Source organism: Mobula hypostoma, chromosome 24 (assembly GCF_963921235.1).
Source record: "Mobula hypostoma chromosome 24, sMobHyp1.1, whole genome shotgun sequence".
NCBI classification, from domain to species: domain Eukaryota; kingdom Metazoa; phylum Chordata; class Chondrichthyes; order Myliobatiformes; family Myliobatidae; genus Mobula; species Mobula hypostoma.
This window is the reverse complement of record NC_086120.1, coordinates 5,096,920-5,113,808: the sequence shown is the minus strand read 5'-3', so window position 1 is coordinate 5,113,808 and position 16,889 is coordinate 5,096,920. Positions and strand designations below refer to the sequence as shown.

Sequence of the window (16,889 nt, the reverse complement as noted above, 5' to 3'; positions counted from 1 at the left end):
AATTGTGAAGTGGAAACACAAGAGACTGCAGATGCCGGAATCTGGAGCAACACACAAGATGCTGGAGAATCTCAGTAGCTCAGGCAGCATCTATGGAGGGAAATGGACAGTCGACGTTTCATGTCAAAACCCTTCATCTGACTTTGTCTTCACAGATGCTGCCTGACTGGCAGAGGTGCTCCTGCATCTCTATAATCCACAGGTGATTTGGTCAGTACACAGGGTAGAAGCTTCTTCCCAAGTAGTTCTGTGGGATCTTGTGCCAATCGCTGTCTGAGAGGACAGGTCGGTTTAATGTCCACTCCGACAGTGCAGCTTTGTTGTCTGAATCAGGTTTATTGTCACTGACATAAATGGTGTTATTGGGGCAGCAACACAGTGCAGGCATAAGAAACTGCTATAGGTGGCAATAAAATAAAGTAGTGCAAATGAAGAATGGCAAGGTATCTGTATGAGTTCATGGAGTCATTCGCAATCTGTTTCTAAAACATTGAATGTGGGTCTTCAGGAAGCTGTACCTGCTTCCTGGTGGTATTCATGAGAAGCAGACATGTCCGCGATGGTGAGGGTCCTTTCTGATGGAAGCCATTTCCACGATGTTAGGGAGGCTTGTGCCTGTGATGAACTGGCTGAGTCTATCACCCTCGAAAATCTCTTACAATCCTGTGCATTGTGTCTCCGTACCAGACTGTAAGGCAACTGATATATAATTCTCCTCACAGTACATCTGATAGTCTTTGGTCACATACTATAGAACATAGATGAATACAGAGCAGAAACAGGCCATTCAGTCCACAAGGTTGATCAAACCAGCTGAAAAGCAAATCAAAAACACCCAAAAACTAATCCCTCCTACCTATGCCATGTCCATATCCCTCCATTTTCCTTACATCCATGTCCCTATCCAAACATCTTTTAAAAGCCTCTGATGTATTCGCCTCTACCACCAAACCAGACAGCACATTCCAGGCATCCACGACTCTCTGAGTAAAAAACTTACCCCTCACATCCCCCTTGAACCTACCCCTCTCACAATCAATGCATGCCCTCTGGTATTAGACATTTCAACCCTAGGAAACAAATACTCATGTCCACTCTATGTCTCTCATAATCTTATAAGCCTCTATCTGATGTCCCCACAGCCTCTGACGCTCCAGAGAAAACAACCCAGGTTTATCCTGCCTCTCGCGATAGCACATGCCTTCTAAAACAGGCAGCATCCTGGTGAAAGTTGTCTGCTCTCTCTCCAAAACCTCAACATCCTTCCTATAGTGGGGCAACCAGAACCATACACAATACTCCAGATGTGACCCAACCAGAGTTTTATAAAGCTGCAACATAACCTCCTGACTTTTGAACTCAGTGCCTCGACTAATAAAAGCATTCTTTACCACCTTATCAACCTGTATAGACACTTTCAAGGAGCTATGAACTTGAATCCCAAGATCTCTCTCTTCAGCAACACTGTTAAGAATCTTGCCCTTAACAGTGTACTGCCTTCTCTCATTTGCCCTACCAAGGTGCAACAGCTCACATTTATCTGGATTAAATGCCATCTGCCATTTCTCAGCCCATATCTGCAATTGGTCTATATCATGCTGTATTCTTTGCCAGTCTTCTAAACTATCTACAACTCCAGCAAACTTGGTATCATCTGCAAAATTACTAACCCACCCATCTACATTTTCATCCAGGTCATTTGTATACATTACAAACAGCAGAAGTTGCAGCACAGATCCCTGCAGAATTCCACTGATTACAGACATCTCAAATCCCAAATCGCTCAAACTCCTAATGAAGTCTAGTTGGTCCTGTGCCTTCATCATGATTGCAACAATATGTTGGGTGCAGGATAGATCCTCTGAGATTTTGATGCCAAAGAACTTGAAACTGCTCACTCTTTCCACTGCTGACCCCTCAATAAAGACTGGTCTGTATTCTCCCGACCTTCCCTTCCTGAAGTCTGCAATCAATTCTTTGGTCTTGCTGACTTTGAGTGCAAGGTTGTTACTGTGACACTACACGACCAGTCGATCTGTTTCGCTCCTGTAGGCCTCCTTGTTGCCGTCTGAAATTCTGCCAACAACAGTGGTGTCATTGGAGAATTTATAGTTATCATATGTTTAGAGAGTTTCAGCACATAGCTTGTTTCCAGCTAGTAAGTGAGAAGTGCTCCTGGTCTTTTGATCCATTCTGCTGAGAGCTGATGGGAATGCAGAGAGGATAAAATGGGATTCGTTCAAGATGACTGTAAAAGGTTGCTGGATGGTCAGCAGAGACTCAGTGGGCTGAAGGGCCTGTGTCCATTGCCTTATGACTTAATGAGCCCAGCTCACTTCTGTAACAAAAGCAGAGAAGGCTGGAAACTCTCAGGAAGTCATGGAAAGTGAAGCAGATAATGTTTCAGGTTCTTGACCTGAACTCTAAACGTGCTCTGCCTCTGGGGAAAGATACACCGTGAGCACAGTTGGGAGATTAGCACTGTCACCACAACATGGATCACAACTCAATAACTGGAGCATTAATATACACTAGACTGACTAATATTCAGTGATGGTTACCTGGAAATAAATGGAAGGGCCAAGTCAGCAAGCACAGAAGGAAATCAGCACCTATAGATGGCATGTATCCTAACCTGGGAATATACAGTTTTATCACTGTTACTGGGTCAAAATCCCCAACAACCGTGTGGGTCCATAAGACCATAAGACAAAGGAGCAGAAGTCGGCCATTCGACCCATCGCGTCTGCTCTGCCATTTTATCATGAGCTGATCCATTTTCCCATTTAGTCCCACTGCCCCGCCTTCTCACCATAACCTTTGGTGCCCTGGCTACTCAGATACCTATCAATCTCTGCCTTAAATACACCCAATAACTTGGCCTCCACAGCTGCCCGTGGCAACAAATTCCATAGATTCACCACCCTCTGGCTAAAAAAATTTCTTTGAATTTCTGTTCTGAATGGGCGCCCTTCAATCCTTAAGTCATGCCCTCTCTTACTAGACTCCCCCATCATGGGAAACAATTTTGCCACATCCACTCTGTCCATGCCTTTCAACATTTGAAATGTTTCTATCAGGTCTCCCCTCATTCTTCTAAACTCCAAGGAATACAGTTCAAGAGCGGACAAACATTCCTCATATGTTAACCCTCTCATTCCCGGAATTATTCTAGTGAATCTTCTCTGTACCCTCTCCAACGTCAGCACATCCTTTCTTAAATAAGGAGACCAAAACTGCCCAAAGTACTCTAAGTGAGGTCTTACCAGCGTCTTATAGAGCCTCAACATCACATCCCTGCTCCTATACTCTATTCCTCTAGAAATGAATGCCAACATTGCATTCGCCTTCTTCACCACCAACTCAACCTGGAGGTTAACCTTAAGAGTATCCTGTACGAGGACTCCCAAGTCCCGTTGCATCTCAGAACTTTGAATTCTCTTCCCATTTAAATAATAGTCTTCCCGTTTATTACTTCTGCCAAAGTGCAGAACAATACACTTTCCAACATTGTATTTCATTTGCCACTTCTTTGCCCATTCTTCCAATCTATCCAAGTCTCTCTGCAGACTCTCTGTTTCTTCAGCACTACCGGCCCCTCCACCTATCTTCATATTATCAGCAAACTTAGCCACAAAGCCATCTATTCCATAATCCAAATCGTTGATGTACAATGTAAAAAGGAGCGGCCCCAACACGGACCCCTGTGGAACACCACTGGTAACCAGCAGCCAACCAGATCAGGATTCCTTTATTCCCACTCTCTGTTTCCTGCCAATCAGCCTACGCTCTATCCACGTATGTAACTTTCCCGTAATTCCATGGCTCTTATCTTGTTAAGTAGCCTCATGTGTGGCACCTTGTCAAAGGCCTTCTGAAAATCCAAATATACAACATCCACTGCACCTCCCTTGTCTAACCTACTTGTAATTTCCTCAAAAAATTGTAATGGGTTTGTCAGGCAGGATTTTCCTTTAAGGAATCCTTGCTGAGTTCTGCCTATCTTGTCATATGCCTCCAGGTACTATTAGGCAATAGACAATAGGTGCAGGAGTAGGCCATTTGGCCCTTCGAGCCGGCACCGCCATTCACTGTGATCATGGCTGATCATTCACAATCAGTATCCAGTTCCTGCCTTATCCCCATAACCTTTGATTCTGCTATCTTAAAGAGCTCTATCCATCTCTTTCTTGAAAGCATCCAGAGACTTGGCCTCCACAGCCTTCTGGGGCAGAGCATTCCATATATCTACCACTCTCTGGGTGAAAAAGTTTTTCCTCAACTCCATTCTAAATGGCCTACCCCTTATTCTTAAACTGTGGCCTCTGGCTCTGGACTCACCCATCAGCGGGAACATGCTTCCTGCCTCCAGCGTATCCAATCCCTTAATAATCTTATATGTTTCAATAAGATCCCCCCTCAGCCTTCTAAATTCCAGATTATACAAGCCCAGTCGCTCCAATCTTTCGACATAAGACAGTCCCGCCATCCCGGGAATTAACCTTGTGAACCTACGCTGCACTCCCTCAATAGCAAGAATGTCCTTCCTCAAATTTGGAGACCAAAACTGCACACAATACTCCAGGTGTGGTCTCACCAGAGCCCTGTACAGCTGCAGAAGGATCTCTGCTCTTATACTCAATTCCCCTTGTTATGAAGGCCAGCATGCTATTAGCTTTCTTCACTGCCTGCTGTACTTGCATGCTTGCTTTCAGTGACTGATGTACAAGAACACCTAGATCTCGTTGTGTTTCCCCTTTTCCTAACTTGACTCCATTTAGATAATAATCTGCCTTCCCGTTCTTACCACCAAAGTGGATAACCTCACATTTATCCACATTAAACTGCATCTGCCATGCATCTGCCCACTCACCCAGCCTGTCCAATTCACCCTGCATTCTCATAACATCCTCCTCACATTTCACACTGCCACCCAGCTTTGTGTCATCAGCAAATTTGCTAATGTTACTTTTAATTCCCTCATCTAAATCATTAATATATATTGTAAACAGCTGCGGTCCCAGCACTGAACCCTGCGGTACCCCACTGGTCATCACTTGCCATTCAGAAAGGGACCCATTAATCACTACTCTTTGTTTTCTGTCAGCCAGCCAATTTTCAATCCATGTCAGTACCCTGCCCCCAATACCATGTGCCCTAATTTTGCCCACTAATCTCCTATGTGGGACTTTATCAAAGGCTTTCTGAAAGTCCAGGTACACTACATCCACTGGCTCTCCCTTGTCCATTTTCATAGTTACATCCTCAAAAAATTCCAGAAGATTAGTCAAGCACGATTTCCTCTTTGTAAATCCATGCTGACTCGGACCTATCCTGTTACTGCTATCCAGATGTGTCGTATTTTCAACTTTTATAATTGACTCCAGCATCTTTCCCACCACCAACGTCAGCTAACCGGTCTATAATTCCCTGTTTTTTCTCTTCCTCCCTTCTTGAAGAGAGGGACAACATTAGCCACCCTCCAGTCCAAAGGAACTCTGTAACCTCATCCTTGACAATCGACTCCAACAACTTCCTAACCACCGATGTCACGCTAATAGGTCTATAATTTCCTTTTTCCTTCCTTGCCCCCTTCTTAAATAGCGGAGTGACATTTGCAATCTTCCAGTCCTCCAGAACCATGCCGGAATCTATCGACTTTTGAAAGATCATCGCTAATGCCTCCGTAATCTCCACAGCTACTTCCTCCAAAACACGAGGGTGCATTCCATCTGGTCCAGGAGATTTATCTACCTTTAGACTATTCAGCTTCCTGAGAACTTTCTCTGTCGTAATTGTGACTGTGCACACTTCTCTTCCCTGCCACCCTTGAGTGTCTTCTGCTGATGTCTTCCTCAGTGAAGGCTGATGCAAAATATTCGTTCAGTTCCTCCGCCATCTCCTTATCTCCCATTACAATTTCTCCAGCATCATTTTCTCTCTGTCCTATATCTACTCTCACCCTCTTTATATACTTGAAAAAGCTTTTAGTATCCTCTTTGATGTTATTTGCTAGCTTCCTTTCATAGTTAATCTTTTCCCTCTTAATGACCTTTCTAGTTTCCTTTTGTAAGCTTTTAAAAACTTCCCAATCCTCTGTCTTCCCACTAATTTTTGCTTCCTTGTATGCCCTCTCCTTTGCTTTAACTTTGGGTTTGACTTCTCTTGTCAGCCATGGTTGCATCCTTTTCCCATTCAAAAATTTCTTCATTTTTGGGATATACCTGTCTTGCACCTTCCTCACTTGTCGCATAAACTCCAGCCACTGCTGCTCTGCTGTCTTTCCCGCCAGTGTCTCTTTCCAGTCAACTTTGGCCAGTTCCTCTCTCATGCCACTATAATTTCCTTTACTCCACTGAAATACCAACACGTCAGATTTCGGCTTCTCTTTTTTCCAATTTCACAGTGAACTCAATCATTTTATGATCACTGCCTCCTAAGGGTTTCTTCACCTCAATCTCTCTAATTACCTCCAGTTCATTACACAATACCCAATCCAGTACAGCCGATCCCCTAGTGGGCTCAACAACAAGCTGTTCTAAAAAGCCATCTCGCAGACATTCTACAAATTCTCTCTCTTGAGATCCAGTGCCGACCTGATTTTCCCAATCCACTCGCATGTTAAAATCCCCCACAATTATCATAACACTGCCCTTCTGACAAGCCTTTTCTATTTCCTGTTGTAATTTGTAGTCCACATCCCTGCAGCTGTTTGGAGGCCTATAAATAACTGCCATCAGGGTCCTTTTACCCCTGCTATTCCTTAGCTCAACCCATAAAGATTCTGCACCTTCTGATCCCATATCACCTCTTTCTAATGATTTGATATCATTTCTTACCAATAAAGCCACGCCTCCCCCTCTGCCTACCTTCCTATCCTTCCGATACACCGTGTATCCTTGGATGTTCAGCTCCCAGAGACATGCATCCTTTAGCCACGTCTCAGTGATGGCCACAATATCATACCTGCCGATCTGTAGCTGTACGACAAGATCATCTACCTTATTCTTTATACTGCGTGCATTTAAGTACAACACCTTAAGACCAGTATTTCGTACTTTTCGCTTTGATTTTACTGCAACTTTATTGCACTGCAACTCATCCCAATGGCTACAAATTTGCCCCATCATCTGCCTGTCTTTCCTGACATCTTTACTGCTCACTATCTTAGATTTATTTCTGTTTTCCCCTTCCTCTGCTCTATCATTCCGGTTCCCATCCCCCTGCCAAATTAGTTTAAACCCTCTCTAACAGCTCTATTAAACTTTCCCGCCAGGATATTGGTCCCCTTCGGGTTCAGGTGTAACCTGTCCTTTTTGAACAGGTCATACTTTCCCCAGAAGAGATCCCAATTATCCAAGAATCTGAAGCCCTGCCCCCTACACCAGTCTCTCAGCCACGCATTCATCTGCCTGATCTGACTACTCTTGCCCTCGCTAGCACGTGGCACAGGTAGCAATCCCGAGATTACTACCCTGGAGGTCCTGCTTTTCATCTTTCTTCCTAACTCCCGGAAATCTCTCTTCAGGACCTCCTCCTTTGTCCTATCTATGTCATTGGTACCAACATGTACCAAGACAACCGGCTGCTCGTCCTCTCCCTTCAGAATATTCTGGACCCGATCCGAGACATCCTGTACCCTGGCACCTGGGAGGCAACATACCATGCAGGTATCCCTATCAGGCTCACAGAATCTCCTGTCTATTCCCCTGACTATGGAATCCCCTATGACTACCGCATTCCTCTTCTCTCTCCTTCCCTCCTGCACAACAGCGCCAAGCTCAGTGCCAGAGACCCGGTCACCGTGGGCGGGATGCCCTGTCAGGTCATCCCCCTGAACAGCATCCAGAACAAGATATTTGTTGCAACCTCCTTACAAAGGACTGCTGGGGTTAGGATCTCACCACCAACTTCACAAGGGCAATTAGGAAAAGGCAATCAATTCTGGCCCATGAATGAAAAATACACAAAATGGAAGTGTAAATATGGGTCGTAAACACAAAATAATCTGCAGATGCTGTTGTCAAAGGAACACTCACAGTGTGCTGGAGGAACTCAGCAGGTCAGTCAGCATCAGTGGAAAAGATCAGTCAACGTTTCGGGCCTAAACCCTTCGTCAGGGCTGAAGGAAGAACTTTGGGGAAGGTTTGAAGAATGCTGGCAGTTGAAAAAAACAGTAATTTTTAAGACAAAGGGGTGGTGGGGGGAAGCAGGGAGGTGATTGGCAGGAGAACAATAGTAGAAGGAGGCAGAACAATGAGGGAGGTGATGCGAAATAAGGATAGAGGAAGGGAGGGGGAGGGAATTACCAGAAGTTGGAGAATTCTATGTTCATACCAATGGGCTGGAGACTACCCAGACGGTATATGAGGTGTTGCTCCTCCAACCTGAGTTTAGCCTCATCATGGCAGTAGAGGAGGCCATGTATGGACATATCTGAATGGGAATGGGAAGCAGAGTTGAAGTGGGTGGCTACTGGGAGATCCTGTCTGTTGTGGCGGACGGAGTGGAGGTGCTCGACGAAGCGGTCCCCCAATCTGCGTCGGGTTTCACCGATGTAGAGGAGGCCGTACCGGGAGCACCGGATGCAATAGATGACCCCAACAGACTCACAAGTGAAGTGTTGCCTCACCTGGAAGGACTGTTTGGGGCCCTGAATGGTGGCAAGAGAGGAGGTGTAGGGACAGGTGTAGCACTTACGCTTACAGGGATAAGTGCCGGGTGGGAGATCCGTGGGAATGGATGTGCAGATAAAGGAGTCGTGGAGGGACCGATCCCTGTGGAAAGTGGAGAGGGGTGGAATGGGAAAGATGTGCTTAGTGGTGGGGTCCTGTTGAAGGTGGTGGAAGTTGCGGAGGATAATGTGCTGGATCCGGAGGCTGGTGGGGTGGTAGGTGAGGACAAGGGGAACTCTGTCCCTGTTGTGGTGGCGGGAAGATGGGGTGAGGGCCTAAGTGCGGGAAATGGAGGAGATGCGGGTGAGGGTATCATTGATCACCTTAGAAGGGAAACCACGATCCTTAAAGAAAGAGGACATTGAGATGTCCTGGAACGGAAAGCCTTATCCTGGGAGCAGATGCGGCGGAGATGGAGGAACTGGGAATAGGGAATGGCATTTTTGCATGTGGCAGGGTGGGAAGAGGTATAGTCGAGGTAGTTATGAGAGTCAGTGGGCTTGTAGGAGATGTCAGTGGACAGTCTGTCTCCAGAGATGGAGACCGAGAGATCGAGAAAGCGGAGAGAAGTTTCAGAGATAGACCAAGTGAATTTGAGGACTGGCTGGAAGTTTGAAGTAAAGTCGATGAAATTGATGAGTTCAGCATGGGTGCAGGAAGCAGCACCAATGTAGTCGTCAATGTATCGAAGGAAAAGTTGAGGAGCAGTACCAGAATAGGTTTGCAGCACAGACTGTTCCACATAAGCAATGAAGAGGCAGGCATAGCTGGGTCCCATGCGAGTTCCCATAGCTATACCCTTAGTTTGAAGAAAGTGGGAAGAGCCAAAAGAGAAGTTATTAAGTGTGAGAACCAGTTCCGCCAACCGGAGGAGGGTAGTAGTGGTGGGGAACTGGTGAGGTCTATTATCCAGGAAGTAGCGGAGGGCTTTGAGGCCTTCTTGATGGGGAATGGAGGTGTATAAGGATTGGACATCCATAGTAAAAATGAAGCGGTTGGGACCGGGGAACAGGAAGTTATTGAAGAGGTGGAGGGCATGGGATGTATCGCGGATGTAGGTGGGGAGAGACTGAACTATGAGTGACAAAATGGAGTCCAGGTTGGCAGATACAAGTTCGGTGGGGCAGGAGCAGGCAGAAACTATGGGTCTACCGGGACAGTCAGGCTTGTGGATCTTTGGGAGGAGGTAAAACCGAGCGGTGCGGGGTATGGGAATAATGAGTTTAGCGGCTGAGGGTGGAAGGTCTCTGGAGTTGATAAGGGCGGTGATTGTGCAGGAGACAATGGCTTGATGTTTTTTGGTGGGGTCCTGTTCCAGGGGTAAGTAACAGGAGGAGTCAGAGAGCTGCCGTTTGGCCTCAGTGAGGTAGAGGTCCGTCCGCCAGACTACTACGGCACCACCTTTGTCAGCAGGTGTCAATACAGGTGTCAGATATCTTTTGTACAGAATAACAATGGATAAAAATCACCATAGTTTGATGCCTGTAACATATAGAATAGTTCAGATTTCATTCGAATCTGATAAATCTAATATCCTTCAAATGAATAACAAGCTAACTATAGCTAACTAACTTGAAAAGAGTTTTATGTTGAAGTTACACAGAGATAAGAGGAATGTGGTTGAGTTGATTAAGTGTTTACAACAGGCCTTTGATAAAGTATTGTCAAGGCAGAAGGCTGTGGAATAAAAGGGACTATTGGAGCATTTCACAAACAAGAGAAAATCTGCGGATGCTGGAAATCCTAGCAACACACACAAAATGCTGAAGGAACTCAACAGGCCAGGCAACATCTATGGAAAAAAGTACGGTCGATGTTTCGGGCTGAGACCCTTCCACAGGACTGGAGAAAAAAAGATGAGGAGTAGATTTAAAATGTAGGGGAAGGAGAGAGCAACGCAAGGTGATTGGTGAAACTTGGAGGGGGAGGGATGAAGTAAAGAGCTGGGAAGTTGATTGGTGAAAGAGATACAGAGATGGAGAAGGGGGTGTCTGATAAGAGAGGACAGAAGGCTATGGAAGAAAGAAAAGGGAGGAGGAGCACCAGAGGGAGGCGATGGGCAGGCAAGGAGATAAGGTGAGAGAATGGTGAAGGAGAGGATGAGGGCATTATCGGAAGTTTGAGAAATTGATGTTCATGCAATCAGGTTGGAGGCCACCCAGACAGAACATAAGATGTTGTTCCACCAACCCGAGTGCGGCCTCATCGAGACAGTGGAGGAGGCCAAGGATTGACATATTGGAATGGGAATGGGGAATGAAATTAAAATGGGGGTCACTGGGAGATCCTGCTTCTAGCAGATGGAGCATAGGTGCTTGTCAATGTGGTTTCCAAATCTACGTTGGGTCTCGCCAGTACAGAGGAGGCCATGGAAAGCCGAAAGTGAGGGGGAGGGAAAGGTGTGCCTGGTTGTGGGATCCTGTTGGAGATGACAGAAGTTGCAGAGAATTATGTGCTGAACGCGGAGGCTGGTGGGGTGGAAGGTGAGGACAAGAGGAACCCTATCCCAGGTAGGGTGGCAGGAGGATGGGGTGAGAGCAGACATGGATGAAATGGAAGGATGCAGTTGAGATACAGTTATCGATGAGGTCCAGCAAGCACTTATGCTCCATCCACCAGAAAAAGCAGGACCTCCCTGTGGCCACCCATTTTAATTCTATTTCCCATTCCCATTCCGATATGTCTATCCACGGCTGCCTCTGCAGTCCTCTAAACTGTCGTATTAACTTATGGAGAGAATAAATAGAGAAGTTGCAGGAGCCAGAAAGTAGTGGCCAGCGGCTGCTTTTTTCTCAGGATTCCTGCTTTCTTCAATATAGTTTAAAAATGTGATATACATGACACAATATCCTAATCTTCAGAGATTGCAATGCTTGGAGATTTTGGACGACAGTGAGGAACGTGATCATGGATTAATCATGGTACTGGCAGGCTGGTGGAATAGACAGAAGTCTGGTGGGTGCAATTTAATGCTCATCAAAGAAATGTTGCATTTTGGTAGGAAGAATGAGAAAAGGTGACATAAACTAACAGAAAATGATTTTCCAGTCACCCTCTCCATAGGTAGTTACAGCAGGTTCTCCCTTGGAATAATGGCCACTGGTATTGGAAGAAATAGAATTGGTTCTGTGTTCATTGGATCCGAAATAGATGAAAAACAGGGAGGACAGCAGTGGAAAAAGAGAAGCAATGACCTCTTACCTTCCCGGGTTTTTGGCAGGTGCCCTCTGACCAATACTTCCCACCAGGATGGTGTGCATGCAGGCTGTCCCTCCACGAGGTCCTCATTCACTCGCCCACGCCTCTGCCGTCTGAAAACCTCGAGCCCACACTGCCCTCACAGTCAAGTTCAGGGTGACCCTTGTTGTCAGGATCACAGTCTCTGGATCTCTGCTCAGAGAAGCCACTGATGACACTTTGCTGCTCTGTGGTGCGTTGCAGAGGTCAGAACAGCAACCTCCAAACTGGGAGAGCTGTGACATGCACTCAATGTGAATTTTATCTCTTACGCTTGGAAGGAGCTTTTGGTTGCAATGCAGGGCTCCCAAAATGCAGGTGTTCGTAGAGGCATTCCTATCCTTGTACTACCCTGGCAACCTCCTGCTATGAACCCCCTTTGCACATGGAAACTTCCTTCTGTGCCCACTGGTCATTAGAACCATGTGTAGATTCCTCTGCCCCTTGTGGGACACTGCCACCCTCTTCCCCATTACTGGAGCACAGGCTCATTCCTTGTCAATGCCGCTAGTTCCTTGAGCATTGTTTGTGTTGGAGAGTGACTCTGTCAGAGCTACTCTCTGAGCTCAGAGCTGTGAGGAAAGGAGACAGAGGGCAAGTACGCTCAGGTGTGTTTGGACAAACTTGGGTTGTTTTCTTTGGAGCAGCCAAGGCTGAGGGGAGACCAGACTGAAGGTGATAAAATTATGACAGGCATAATAGAGTAGACAGCTGATATCTTTTTTCTGGGATTGAAATGTCTAACAACTTGAAGATGTGTATTTAAGGTGAGAGGAGGTAAGTACAAAAAATAATTTTTTTCTTTTTGTTTACACAATACATGGAATGTGCTGCTTGTGGTGATCATGGGCAGATCAAATATGGGCACTTAAAACTTCTTAGATAGGCCCATGAAGTGTAGAGATTGGGGTGGATATGGACATTGTGTAGGCAGAAGGGATTGACTTAGTTAGGTGTTTAATTGGCTTGGCACAACATTGTGGGCTGAAGGGCCTATTTCTTTGTACTGTTCCATGCTCATTAAGAAAGAGGATGTGCTGGAGCTTTTGAAAAGTATGATATTAGATAAATCGGTGGGACCAGATGAGATGCACCCCAGGGTACTGTGGGAAGTGAAGGAGGAGATTGCTGAGCCTCTGGTGATGATCTATGCATCATCAATGGGGACGGGATAAGTACCAGAGGATTGGAGTGTTGCAAATGTTGTTCCCTTGTTCAAGAAAGGGAGTAGAGATAACCCAGGAATTATAGACCGGTGAGTCTTACTTCAGTGGTTGGCAAATTGTGGGTGAAGATCCTGAGAGGCAGAAGTTATGAGTATTTGGAGACATAATCTGATTAGGGATAGTGAGCGTGACTTTGTCAGGGGCAGGTTGTGACTTACAAGCCTGAATGAATTCTTTTAGGATGTAACAAAACACATTAATAAAGGTCGAGCAGTGGATGTAGTGTATATAGATTTCAGTAAGGCATTTGGTAAGGTACCCCATGCAAGGCTCCTTCAGAAAGTAAGGAGGCATGGGATCCAAGGACACCTTGCTTTGTGGATCAGAATTGGCTTGCCCACAGAAGGCAAAGGGTGATTGTAGATGGCTCGTATTCTGCATGGAGTTCGGTGACTAGTGGTGTTCTTCAGGGATCTGTTCTGGAACCCCTCCTCTTTGTGATTTTTATAAGTGACCTGGATGAAGAAGTGGAGGGGTGGGTTAGTAAGTTTGATGATGACACAAAGGTTGGGAGTGTTGTGGATAGTCTGAAGGGTTGTCAGAGGTTACAGTGGGACATCGATAGGATGCAGAACTGGGCTGAGAAGTGGCAGATGGAATTCAACCCAGATAAGTGTGAAGTGGTTCATTTTGGTAGGTGAAATTTGAAGACAGAAAATAGTATTAATGGTAAGACTCTTGGTAATGTGGAGGATCAGCGAGACCTTGGAGTCCGCGTCCACAGGACACTCAAAACTTTTGTGCAGATCGACAGTGTTGTTAAGAAGGCATATGGTGTACTGGCCTTCATCAACTGTGGGATTGAGCTCAAGAACCATGAGATAATATTACAGCTATATAAGACCTTGGTCAGACCCCACTTGGAGTACTATGCTCACTTCTGGTCACCTCACTACAGGAAGGATATGGATACTATAGAGAGAATGCAGAGGAGATTTACAAGGATGTTGCCTGGGTTAGAGAGCATGCCTTATGAGAATAGGTTGAGTGAACTTGACCTTTTCTCCTTGGAGTGATGGAGGATGATGAGGGGCATTGATCGTGTGGATAGCCAGAGGCTTTTCCCAGGGCTGAAATAGCTAACACGAGGGGGCATAGTTTTAAGGTGCTTATAAATAGGTACCGAGGGGATGTCAGGGGTAAATTTTTTTCACACAGAGAGTGGTGGGTACGTGGAATGCACTGCCGTGACAGTGGAGGTGGATACAATCGGGTCTTTTAAGAGCCTCTTAGGTACATAGAGCTTAGTAAAATAGAGGGCTATCTGGTGGGGTAATTCCAGGCAGTTTCTAGAGTAGGTGACATGGTTGGCACAACATTGTGGGCCGAAGTGCCTGTAATGTGCTGTAAATTTCTATGTTCTATGAGTTTCTGATAAGGAAATTTTGACCCCTATCTTTTGGCACCATTTCAGAACAGCTGTCAGTAAGTTTTATATTTTTGGAGCCTTACAAAAAGCTATATGGAGATTACTAGTGATATTTTAGCATAGAAATATTGCATAGGATTTCTTGGACCTTGGGTCCAATGTGTCTTTTGTTTGAAAGATTGAAAACTGTTTGCAGACAGTAAATGGGGATGCAAGCATTAATACTGGAGAGAGAGTTGTCACCGGCAGGTGCTAGGTTGACTGGGCTGAGGCTGCTTCATTCGGACTCTGCCCAACTGCCAGTGAGTTGATACGGAAACTTGCTTTGAATTGACAAAAGCTGCTTCACCAGCACGGGCAACTAACTGAGTGGCTGTGCATAGACTGTTAATTGTTAATAATATCCAGTACAGCCTCACTCCTCCTCATCTCAGTCCAGTGGCACTGGGGAGGGGGTGGAGCCTTGTACTGCTGCCCATTCTGTCTTCTTGTGGCATATTTAAAACCTTGTTCTCATTTTTCTTTCCTTTTTTTTGCTTGAAAATACAGGCATTGGAGGTGTGTGGTTTCATTATAATAGTTTTGTGGACGCAGTCTGTAAGAATGATGAGGTGGAGATGAACTGCGATGGTTGGTGGAGGAGACAGCAGAGTGGGGAAGGTGGGTTAGAGAGAGAATGAGGATCGTATCCAGAGAGAGGTGGTTTCTGGAGACAGCAATGGAGATTTTAGGTCGTTAGATAAAATAACAATGTATGCAGTCCAGTTTATTTGTTGAAAAATACTGCAGTTCAGCATTTAGTAACTGAGTTATGACTCCACCATCACCCGTGTAGTCTCCTGCTGTTCAGAGTTCTGCAAATCTGCAGCAGCGGCTGCTTTTGTTTTGTATATTTTACATCTGTGTTTATCTTTATATGGAAGAGGATGGATGTTAGACTCTACGACTTGACATGTTGAAAAATTGTGAGTGTCATCATTTAGATTATTTCCAAATTCAGGGGAATGCTTTGTGATGTACTGCTGCATTATCCCTCAACATGCTTCCCATAGACAGATAATAGATTTAGTAACTTGTCTAATCATTCCTTGTGAGAGCTTGCTGTTTATAAATTGCTTGCATCCTTTTCCTTGTCCTGCTCTGAACAAAAATTGTCAAAACACTTGTAAGGGGGTTTCGTCTTTTATGTTACTGTGTAGGCTAATTAATAATGGCTTCTTTGTTATGTTATACTTCAGAATGCTTCTTTGTTACGTTAGATGCTGAGAAAGTTTTTGTGCTGGCAGTTTGTTTTGGATTATCTACTGATAAGAGGACAAATGAACCAGTTGGGTTAGTTGTTATGCCTGTGGGGTGTCTGTAAGAGATTGTATGCGCGGGGTTTTGGGGGAGAGAAGGCGGGAGAGAGAGACAGGGGGTGGACCAGGTGCTATGCGTCCGAGGAAGGCGTTCGGTGAGGAGAGGAGACAGAGACGAACTCGCGTGGAGCGTCTGGTCGACCACCGTTGTTGGTCCCAGACGGCCGGTTGAGGTGGTCCGAGGTGTCGCAGGGTGAAGAAGGAGGGTCCTGAGCTCCAACTGTTTGTGCACGGAGAGATTGAACTTTGATAAGTGTGGCGCCTTTTATTTTCCTTTTATATTTTATTCTCTATTATTTATATAGTTCCAGTAATATATATAACTGTAAATCATTTAATCGTATCTGGTGTACTGTCTGTTATTTGGGTGGGGTGGGGTACATCACACAGCATCCACACAAACTAATTACCCAGTTTGGTGGGGCCAAGGGCTGTTTCCCTCGACAACAGTGAGCCAAGCGAGGAGGGCGGCCAGGAGGGCTACATTGTGGGGGCTTTTGTCCGGGATTGGATCTGCTGGTATGCTGTGTGGTTGCCCTGTTTAAATCAGTAATGTGCGTCTCTGTGGGTTATTTGCTGGTTATTGCTGTATGCGTGGTGAGTGCGGTCTATGTTCGAGTTCAGGCCGGCATTCACGAGTTGGAGGTGGCACTAGGGGCTGTCCATGCGGTTGGGAGAGAGAGGAAACAGTGGTCTGATTTGGACGTAGTGTCTGCGAATAAATGTTTTAGCTCTGGCAGGCTCTGCCTGGCGCTTGGGATAGTGTCCACCCCAAGAGGGGCGGAGGCGTGCGAGACGTGGGCGGAGCGGATCTCGCAGTTGTTAGTTGAGTGGCAGTGCTCGGTTGAGGTAGAGCGACAGGGATTGGTTGAAAGTTTAAGTAGGTGGGCTGGTGACGGTGTTAGAGCTGTCAGGTTCACTTACACCATAGTGACAGCTGTCAGTTATTTGAAAGAGAGGGGAAAGTTTTCAGTGTGTCTTCCCTGACTAGGAGGGCAGCTAAATTGCTTGCAGTGCCAGGGGG

At 45.8% G+C, this 16,889-nt stretch overlaps 1 protein-coding gene across 4 annotated transcripts in view; it reads left to right on the top strand.

The window, feature by feature from the left end:
- LOC134337370 (phospholipid phosphatase-related protein type 3-like) overlaps positions 1–16,889 on the top strand; it is a 111,251-nt gene that overhangs the window by 8,877 nt on the left and 85,485 nt on the right. The window contains exon 1 of one of the 4 annotated variants that reach the window (XM_063032328.1): positions 15,377–15,472. The exons of the other annotated variants lie outside the window; for them this stretch is intronic. The gene's annotated coding sequence lies outside the window, so the exon portion shown is untranslated. Of the gene's footprint in view, positions 1–15,376; positions 15,473–16,889 lie in introns of those variants that run through there. 4 annotated transcript variants of the gene reach the window in all.